Source organism: Arachis ipaensis, chromosome B6 (assembly GCF_059453495.1).
Source record: "Arachis ipaensis isolate K30076 ecotype BB chromosome B6, ASM5945349v1, whole genome shotgun sequence".
NCBI classification, from domain to species: Eukaryota; Viridiplantae; Streptophyta; class Magnoliopsida; order Fabales; family Fabaceae; genus Arachis; species Arachis ipaensis.
Genome location: NC_142441.1, coordinates 20,766,589 through 20,776,593, shown reverse-complemented (window position 1 = coordinate 20,776,593; position 10,005 = coordinate 20,766,589). Strand labels below are relative to the sequence as shown.

General features: G+C 36.6%; 2 pseudogenes; both read left to right on the top strand.

Annotated features, from left to right (window-relative positions):
• Window positions 1–2,453: 2,453 nt before the first annotated feature.
• Window positions 2,454–2,936, top strand: LOC148554833 (uncharacterized; annotated as a pseudogene).
• A 5,684-nt stretch (window positions 2,937–8,620) lies between these two features.
• Window positions 8,621–9,103, top strand: LOC148554832 (uncharacterized; annotated as a pseudogene).
• The last annotated feature ends 902 nt before the right edge of the window (window positions 9,104–10,005 follow it).

Here is a 10,005-nt window from a genome sequence, read left to right as displayed (position 1 = left end):
ATCTAGCACCATTGTCAGTGGCTTTGGAGGACACAAAGCATTGATGTTAGAGAGAAAAGAAGAAGCGTAAATGATAAACCCTTTCCTAAGCAACTATTTCATCTCTCTATAGAATGAAACAGCGATACTTTCATTTCAAACCAAGGTTGCGAGAACCGGACCGGTCAATGAACCGGTAAAGCAACTGGTTCACTGGTTCAGAGGTTTGACCGGGGTTCAACCGGGGTTCAACCGGTTTAATTAAATATTAAATAAAATTATTACAAATTTAATATATAATTTTACATATTTAAATTCATTAATTTGTAAGTAAAAAAAAATTTTAATATGAAAATAATTTTAAAGTTATACTTCAAAATGAGACTGAGGTAGGCTAAAAGAGATCAGTAAACCAACGCTTCTCCCTCTCCAGACTCAAAGCAATGATCCAGTTCCAGACAACAACCCTGAGGTAGGCTATTATTCCTATCGTTCTGTTCCAGGCTTTGCTCAAGAATAAATATTGGATAGATTTGGAGGAAACCTTAACTTTAGTTTGTGAAGATTAGGACTTTACTGGCTATTGCTGCATCAAAGAAGTGATCTTGCAGGCAACATTGTCAAGCCAAGGCTAATTATTCTCTTATACAATTCAATTATCCCTTTTTGGGCTGCCAATATACAAATCAATTGAATAACACATTGATGAAATCTCTTATTGTGCAACAAGCCTCTTATAACTAACCAAACCCTACTAGGTTCAACAAATTCAATGCTTTTCAACAAAAACTCAAAATACAGACAACTCAATCTCCAAATCCAGAAACAGAAAAACTAAGTGAAACCATCCAAATTAAATTCAGAATCACATTAAGCAACAACCCAACTCAGAACACAATCCCAACTCAGAATCTAGTACAAAAAATCAAACTCAGAAGCCAGAATCTTAGAAATCGAAACTAAAGAAGCAGCGGCTTACTGGAGACACGGCGAGGGAGGAAGACGGTGACAATGAGCTCAGAAGAGGATCAGTTTGCGATGGCGAGGAACCGAGCAGAGATTCCACGGCGAGGCTCTGGGGCAGAGATTCACGGAGGAGAAGACGCGCTTGAAGATGATTGAGCAACCGTTCTCGTGACGTAGAGGAGAAGAGGATCGAGGAGGATGACGACGACGGCACCCTCTGTCACTGTCGATGATGACGATCACAGAAGCGGGCTTCACGACCAGCACAGAGACGGTGAGGAGGAGAACAATGGCGGCGGCTGGGGGTGACAGTGGCTGGTGGGGCTTCGCGACGAGCACAGAGACGATGAGGAAGAGAAGAGTGGCGGCGGCTGGGGGCTGACGGTAGCGGCGGCTGGGGGCTCTGATAGGGTTAGTTGGTTAAATTAGGGATTATGGTGAATGTGAGAGTGAGAGAGAAGAGAGAGGGGTAGGGACGTGGGGGTGTGTCCGTGTGTGGTTTTATTTTATTTTTTTCTTTCTTTTTTTTTTTTAAAGATACAAAACGACGCCGTTTAGGGTTATATTTTTAAACCAAAAACCCGCTAAAAAACCGGACGGTTCTACCGGTTCACCGGTTAACCGCCGGTTCGACCGGTTTTTTTACCGGTTTTTTGCCAAGCGGTTTCTGACCTTACCCGGACCGGCTAGGTGACCGGTTTCCGGTTAATCCGGTTGAACCGGTCGGTCCGGTTCGGTTTTCAGAACCATGTTTCAAACCACACCAACCATTACAACGACGTCATTTCATTCATCTCACATGGCACTGGCTGTGCCAGATCAGCAGTTCGATTGCTAAGTCACGCCGAAAATCTTCTTAGGGACTTGTATATAGTTCGAAGTACAATATAAGGAATCAAAATAGTGCAATTGGAATATCGAGGGAGAAATTAATGCACAATTCAAAAAGTATAATTTTTAATTATTTTATATAATTTAATAAATAAGTATATTTATTATTTAAAGATGCTATTATATTAATAAAATTGTCTACTACAAAACTTTAATTTATTTGATAAACGTTTTAAATACTAGAATTCAATTCAACTCTATACCATTAAAAGTTTTCAAATAGGCTGTTAACATTTAGATGCTCTTAACAAGGCCCTAAACAGTAAAATCTTTAATTCAGAGAAATATTATATACCTAAAATCTTGATTCATTGTATATGCATTTATTAAATAGGTAATTCTTCAATGTGCTTAATTGTAAAAGGTATTTAAAAGTTATAGAAAATTCACATGGAATTCAATACCATGTATGTACTTGTAATGGACAAGTCCAAAAATATTATATGTAATAACTCATAAAAAAAAATTGTGGGCCACTCTTCCTTTTCTTTTTCCCTAACCCTAATCACACAAAAACACTCTCTCTCAACCCTCAGTCCTCACTAGCCGTCACCCTCCCCAAACCCCCTTCCTCACTCACAACACACACACAAATCACATGAATAAAGAAGAGAAGAATGGAGGGAGAGCTGCGCTGCGAGGGAGAAGAGAGGACCGCTGCTGCGTGTCCTGCCACTGCCATCCCCACTGAGCCGCCGAACCCGCCACACCTTACTGCTAGTTGCCACTGTCATCAACAACGATGGAGGAGAGAGAAAGAGGCAAACGCGAGGAGAGAGAGGGAAGCCTTTGTGTTGTTGTTGTCGTGTTGGAGGGCTGGCTGTCGGGGGAGCTACTGCGACGAGCTCACCGCCACCGTCTAGGTCGCTGCCGGAGGAAGAGAGCTTGCACAAGGGGATGCTGGAGTGGCTCGCCGCTGCCGGAAGCGCCACTACACATCTGGCCGCCGGGAAGTCACATTGAGGTCGCCGTTCTTCTGCCGCCGCCGCTGCTGGGGTTTCTGGTCAATGGGTATGGCGCTGTTGTTGCCGGAACCACCACCGGTGCTGCCGCTACTTGTTTCCCTAAAATCCGAGTCGTTGTGGTTGCTGAGAAAGTGATTTGGAGCTGAGGTTGTAGCTGCTGCTGTTTCGGGTTGAGAGGAAAGGTTCCGTCGACGCGTTTGGATTATAGTTTCAACAATTGAGAACTATGGCCAGCTCTATCTTGTCGCTACTCCGGTTCAAATTCTACGCTCATTCTTTCCATTCCACTGCAATCCTTCTTACCTTGAATTTGGCACTCTGGGTTTGGTATCTTCGGTCCCTTGGGACTACGTTGTGAGTAGGCTTTACATTTATAATTGTTTGATTGTGCATCTACAATTATTTTGATATATATATATCTATTATGATCTTTGAATTATAGCTATATTTGTTTTGAACGATTTTGAATTGATTAAAATAATTGATTTATTAGAATTAAATAACTCATTTTTATGAAGTTTATACTTTTGGAACTATACATGAGACTATATTTATTTTTTTTAAGTTTTGCATTATTCCAAAATGTTTGATTTTACTTGAATATCCGTTTTTGAAGCATTGAAGTATTTGTTGGTACTCACTTATTTTAAAAATTGTGAAATATATTTGAAATCTCTCATGATTGAAAAAGTATGATTGAAAAAGATTTTTGATGAGAGAGTATTATCTGATTTGATTTGATACCCTATATATTTGAAAGATAAAATATTTGTTGTATTTGAAATTATATGTTTGGAATTGGTTTGGGAGGCTCGTATTAGAAAACCGTAGTTAACGGCGGTTATGACGTTAACTTAGATGCATCTAACTCAGACTCCAGCTAGCAGGGGTGTTGCTAGCCTAACGCGTAGGCCACACGTTAGATCTGTTATTCTGTTAGGACACACAAGAGGAAAGGGCTACCCATAGAGGTGGAGCCGCTCAGGTGTAGACTTTTGATTTGATTTCTGTATGAGAACTCCCTTATTGATTCACTTATTATTATTAACTATTACTTTCTAATTAAAATTACTTTAATGATAATGTTTGTATAGTCTCATGTTGATTATAGATGTATTGTCTGGTCACTGAGTTGCAAAATTCACCCCGTTTTCCTAAAAATATTTTTCAGGAACAAAAATTTGACTGTGTGAGACTTTCTATTCAAGAGTAATGGTCTGCAATGAGTACCTATTCTTTGTCGAATTCCTAGAAGTATATGCTCCATATGTCACAGGCAGGACCAACCATTCTTAGTTATTTTAATTTTTTTTTGTTAAAAATATATAATTATTTATTTTAGAACTTGTAAAATATTTGTACTTGCTTATTGAACTTATATTTGACTATGTTAGGCTTGCTATAGGATTATTTTCCTGAGCGCCGGTCATGACTCATTTTGGGTCGTGACAGAGTGGTATCAGAGCCTGGTTTAATCTGTGTAATATGGAGCAAGGGTCCTATGGTAGGATCACAATTGTATAAATAGAAGCGCGCCTATTTGTACAAATTGTAGCACTATCAGAGGCCTATAGAATTGTCATTCTTGTCCTTTATGTTGTTGTTGTCATCTGGTTGTTATCATATGACCTCTGCCGCTTCTTGCCACTCTTTTTCTTTCCAGCCGCTTCTTGCTACTCTTTTCCTTTCTTGCCGCTTCTTGCGACTCTTTTCCTTCCCTTTGTACCCAATCTCGACTTATTCTCTAATAGATTTAAAGTTTGTAAATTTTTTTTCATGGAAATAGAATGTTTTGAGTAATGGTACATAATATGAATTTATATTTAGCCCCACTTTTATCTACTTAAGACATTAAATTATTATATTGTTTTAGGTTCTGTTTGATCTTTAATTGTTATGATCCGTTTGAAATGTGTATTTATTTAGTTTCTAGTTAAACAAATGTTAAATAAGTTTGCTAACTATAATACCAATGATAGATAATTGATTTTAAAGACACTAAATCCACAGCATGAGTTTCTTTGAGAAAGTTTTGTCTTTGTCCAAGATCATTGAAATTTTCATAGTTGATATTAACATTTGGATGTTAACCAAATTGAGTATTAAAGTTCTATACTTAGTATAACTGGTCGTATGAAAAACACATTTGAGCTTCACTCAGGTAGAATCTTCTTGTTTATATGTTATTAAGTGAATACGTCTCTTAGATTATATGTGATTTCTAATTTTATAGACTTGTTTGCTGAGCTTGTGGACTGATCATGGTGGTTATGAAGCATTTGATGATTGTTTTAAATGTGATAAATTGTAGCTTGCCTATGAGTGTTAGCCACTGATTAGATACTTGTTTGCTGATTTATGTCATTTGATTAGTGATTATTATAGTAATTAACAAGTAAATGATTTTGGTTAATTATTTTTGAGAGATCCATAAGGTTATTAGTTGTTGCTGCTGTATAGGAATTAATCTTATTATTTGTTACTGAATTGGTGACTGATGTGACTGTAACTAGGTGAATCTTGGTTGTTATCTTGTAAAAATTTCTATTGATCGGGGGTAATAAACACTCTTAATTGCTTGTGTTGTTGTTGGAGATTATATGCCTGATTTGTAGTTATATATGGCGGATTAATAAATGTTTTGATTTCTTTGATACGATGAGGGCTTGATAATTTCAAATTGAAGTTTGTCATGATGAACTTGTGATCTGTACAATACTTTTGTGACACACTTGAGCATCTGAATTTTTTTTCCTTCAAAATTAATTATTTTATTGACTAGAAAAGTTGTTCCAACTCTTTCAGCATGTTGTTCTAACTTTTACTCAATATTATCTTATTGGTAGTCCATTATATGATGCTTTACGTAAGAGTTAGTTACTCTAGTCAGCACTATAAGATTTATGTAAAAATGTTTAGTATTGCATTCACATTCTCAGTAAAAACGTTTAATGACTTTGCCTTGTTTATTTTTCTTTTTTCTACACTATTTTTTTTAAACCTAATTAATTTTTAACATGTCAAAACTATCAAGTATTGTGCTTATCATATAATCTGTGTTATGTGACTGTTTCTTTTATATATAGGATTATCGTGTTTCTATTTTTAGAGTGGCACATTTTTTTTCAATTTTCTGATGAATGTTCATTTTGCTTTACTTTATTGTGGGTTTAGCTTATCTGTTCACATGTTGTGTCTAATTATGTTTTTTTTCCTCCCCTTTTTTTCTAGTTTAAATTGTTGTTGTACATGCAAAATCTTTTTATGCCTATTATTCATACTCATGAATTTTTATTTTGCTCTGCCCAAATTGTTGTGGATTTGGCTTGTTTCTTCATTTTTCTCCTTAAAATGCTCCTAGCCTGTGGTTTTAGTTGTGGTGGTACATCTTTTTATTTATCTCTATGGCCTTTGCCCTTACAAAGTTACAATTATGTTTTTGGACGTATTTCGAAAGCTGTGTTGTGTTACTTTGTAGTGACACACCGACGATTTCTTTGGTTTTTAACTTTTAAGTAATGCCAAGCATCATAAATGTTTTTGTCAATAAACTATTTTTGTTACTATATAATTTTCTCAAATGATGGTTGTGAAACGAATTGAGTTGCGAATGGATGTTTGATTCAGGTTTATCATCGCTTATTGGGTGCAGATGCTTTATATGCTTCTGGTGATTGTGTGATTGCATACTATGTGCTCTAGTGTAATAAATCTATCAGCTTGTCCTTTTACAGCCTGTTGAGCTTTTTTCATTTGTTTTAATAGTGAAAGGCAGTGAGATAAATTAGTTTTGTACTTTTGGCTGGATTATCTTGGCTAATATGATTGTTATTTTTGTTATGTAGTTTTGAATTCTGGTGATATTTAGTAGCTAGCTTTGTATTAAGTTACTCCTTCTTACTGATGGTTTCAAAAAATAAAGGGGATTTTTCTTTTTCTGATTTTGTTTCATTTGCAAAATCAATATTTTCTATTACCCCATTGATTTTGTTGATTATCTAACTATGTCGCGGATTCTACTTTGTTTGCCCAATAAGGATTTTAATTGATTAAAGAGTCTCTGCATTGAGGGTTTTGTGTTAAGTTGTTCCTTTTTGGCCAAATTTTTCCTTGGTAACAATCACAGTGTATTTTGAATATTGTTTGTTAGAAATTCTGAAAATCGACTGTTTTACTACTAGTACTTTGCCTTGGTTCATAGCCCACATCTTAGGTTGACATTTCTTCATACGTTAAGGGTTTGATATCAGTTGTACTATTATTCTTTAAATTTGCACATCATGATCTAAGTACAATTTATTTTAAATTATTGTATCAACCATTTTTCTTCCAAAGATATATAGGCTTTGCAAAGTTCTTAACATGATCGAATTTTTGAGGCAGTCACATTGATTCATTAGTCTGCTGCTTAACTGATCCTATGTTGTATGACCTTTTTGAGACATCACTTTGTTGGTTTCAAGTTGCTCAGGATTGCAACTAATTGGAATATGTTGTCGCCGGTCGATATTCTTGAGCTTCATAAATTTGTGGTTCTATTACTCCTTGAGTGCGCTGCATTGTAATGCTGGTTGAGTAATGAAATTCGAAACTTTGCTAGATTGGTGGTATTGTTTCCCAACTAATGGCATTCTGTTTGTTTATCAATTGGTGTATATGTAGCACATTTATTAGTTTATTATTTGGAATTGTCGATTGTTAACCTGAAGGATGGCTAGTGCCAATGCTATGTTTGAGTAAGCGGAACTATTCCTACTAATATGCTGTTTTCACAATGCCTTTAAAGAGCCTTGTAGATCGATTAAATTCCTTCCTTCTGTTCAACCTTCGTATCTCTTATCGCTTGACATTTAAGGTTAATATGCATAATATGATTTGAAAATATTTTGCTGGCTATATCTTGCATGCTTGGTTTGATGTGTTGGTTATGTTTGTCTCTAAGTCTGGAATCTGGTCATGTATATTCTGCTTAATTCTTCACCTTGCCTCTCTCCTTTCTCATCCTTATCCACCACATAATTGTACTTGAACTCTTGAAATCTCATATAACTGTGTTTTTTTATTTTTGTTTTATGTTTTGGGTGTATTGTTGAAATTTGTGTTACTCTATATGTTTTACACTTTTGGCTATGTTATTTGGACTCCAATTAGAGTTTGTAGTGTGCTTTTGAAAATTTTCATATCAATCTAATTATGCAATCTGTTCTTTGTGATTGATGGTGCTTCATATCGATTCCTTTTGCTACATTGTATATGTGAATATTAAGAAAATGTATAGCATTTGATCATTGCATAATATCTGCAAAATGTTTTTCTTTATGCATTGGGTTCAATTTGTATCTGGATGTAATATTGTATAGTTAAAGTGCTTAAGTTCTTTCCTGCAACTTTGCTCAGATAGCTTGATTTTTAGCCTTGTTCTTGCTATCTATTTGTGCAAATTATTAAACTTATGTGTCATGATGTGGTTATACTTCTTTCGGATAAGGTTGTCTCAATGTTGTTTTCTTTCCTTATTCCTAAATGCATCATTTCTTGCATCAGGGTCTAGTTGTATGAAATAGATGTGACTGGTACTGCCGAAAAGACAATATAAATAGTAAGTTAGTTTGAAATTTGGGGGCCGAATTTTTAAAGGAGGGAAGAATGTAATAACTCATAAAAAAAATTGTGGGCCACTCTTCCTTTTCTTTTTCCCTAACCCTAATCACACAAAAACACTCTCTCTCAACCCTCAGTCCTCACTAGCCGTCACCCTCCCCAAACCCCCTTCCTCACTCACAACACACACACAAATCACATGAATAAAGAAGAGAAGAATGGATGGAGAGCTGCGCTGCGAGGGAGAAGAGAGGACCGCTGCTGCGTGTCCTGCCACTGCCATCCCCACTGAGCCGCCGAACCCGCCACACCTTGCTGCTAGTTGCCACTGTCATCAACAACGATGGAGGAGAGAGAAAGAGGCAAACGCGAGGAGAGAGAGGGAAGCCTTTGTGTTGTTGTTGTCGTGTTGGAGGGCTGGCTATCGGGGGAGCTACTACGATGAGCTCACCGCCACCGTCTAGGTCGCTGCCGGAGGAAGAGAGCTTGCACAAGGGGATGCTGGAGTGGCTCGCCGCTGCCGGAAGCGCCACTGCACATCTGGCCGCCGGAAAGTCACATTGAGGTCGCCGTTCTTCTGCCGCCGCCGCTGCTGGGGTTTCTGGTCAATGGGTATGGCGATGTTGTTGCCGGAACCACCACCGGTGCTGCCGCTACTTGTTTCCCTAAAATCTGAGTTGTTGTGGTTGCTGAGAAAGTGATTTGGAGCTGAGGTTGTAGCTGCTGCAGTTTCGGGTTGAGAGGAAAGGTTCCGTCGACGCGTTTGGATTATAGTTTCAATAATCGAGAACTATGGCCAGCTCTATCTTGTCGCTACTCCGGTTCAAATTCTACGCTCATTCTTTCCATTGCACTGCAATCCTTCTTACCTTGAATTTGGCACTCTGGGTTTGGTATCTTCGGTCCCTTGGGACTACGTTGTGAGTAGGCTTTACATTTATAATTGTTTGATTGTGCATCTACAATTATTTTGATATATATATATATATATATAATATATATATATATATATATATATATATATATTATGATCTTTGAATTATAGCTATATTTGTTTTGAACGATTTTGAATTGATTAAAATAATTGATTTATTAGAATTAAATAACTCATTTTTATGAAGTTTATACTTTTGGAACTATACATGAGACTATATTTATTTTTTTTAAGTTTTGCATTATTCCAAAATGTTTGATTTTACTTGAATATCCGTTTTTGAAGCATTGAAGTATTTGTTGGTACTCACTTATTTTAAAAATTGTGAAATATATTTGAAATCTCTCATGATTGAAAAAGTATGATTGAAAAAAGATTTCTGATGAGAGAGTATTATCTGATTTGATTTGATACCCTATATATTTGAAAGATAAAATATTTGTTGTATTTGAAATTATATGTTTGGAATTGGTTTGGGAGGCTCGTATTAGAAAACCGTAGTTAACGGCGGTTATGACGTTAACTTAGATGCATCTAACTCAGACTCCAGCTAGCAGGGGTGTTGCTAGCCTAACGCGTAGGCCACACGTTAGATCTGTTATTCTGTTAGGACACACAAGAGGAAAGGGCTACCCATAGAGGTGGAGCCGCCCAGGTGTGGACTTTTGA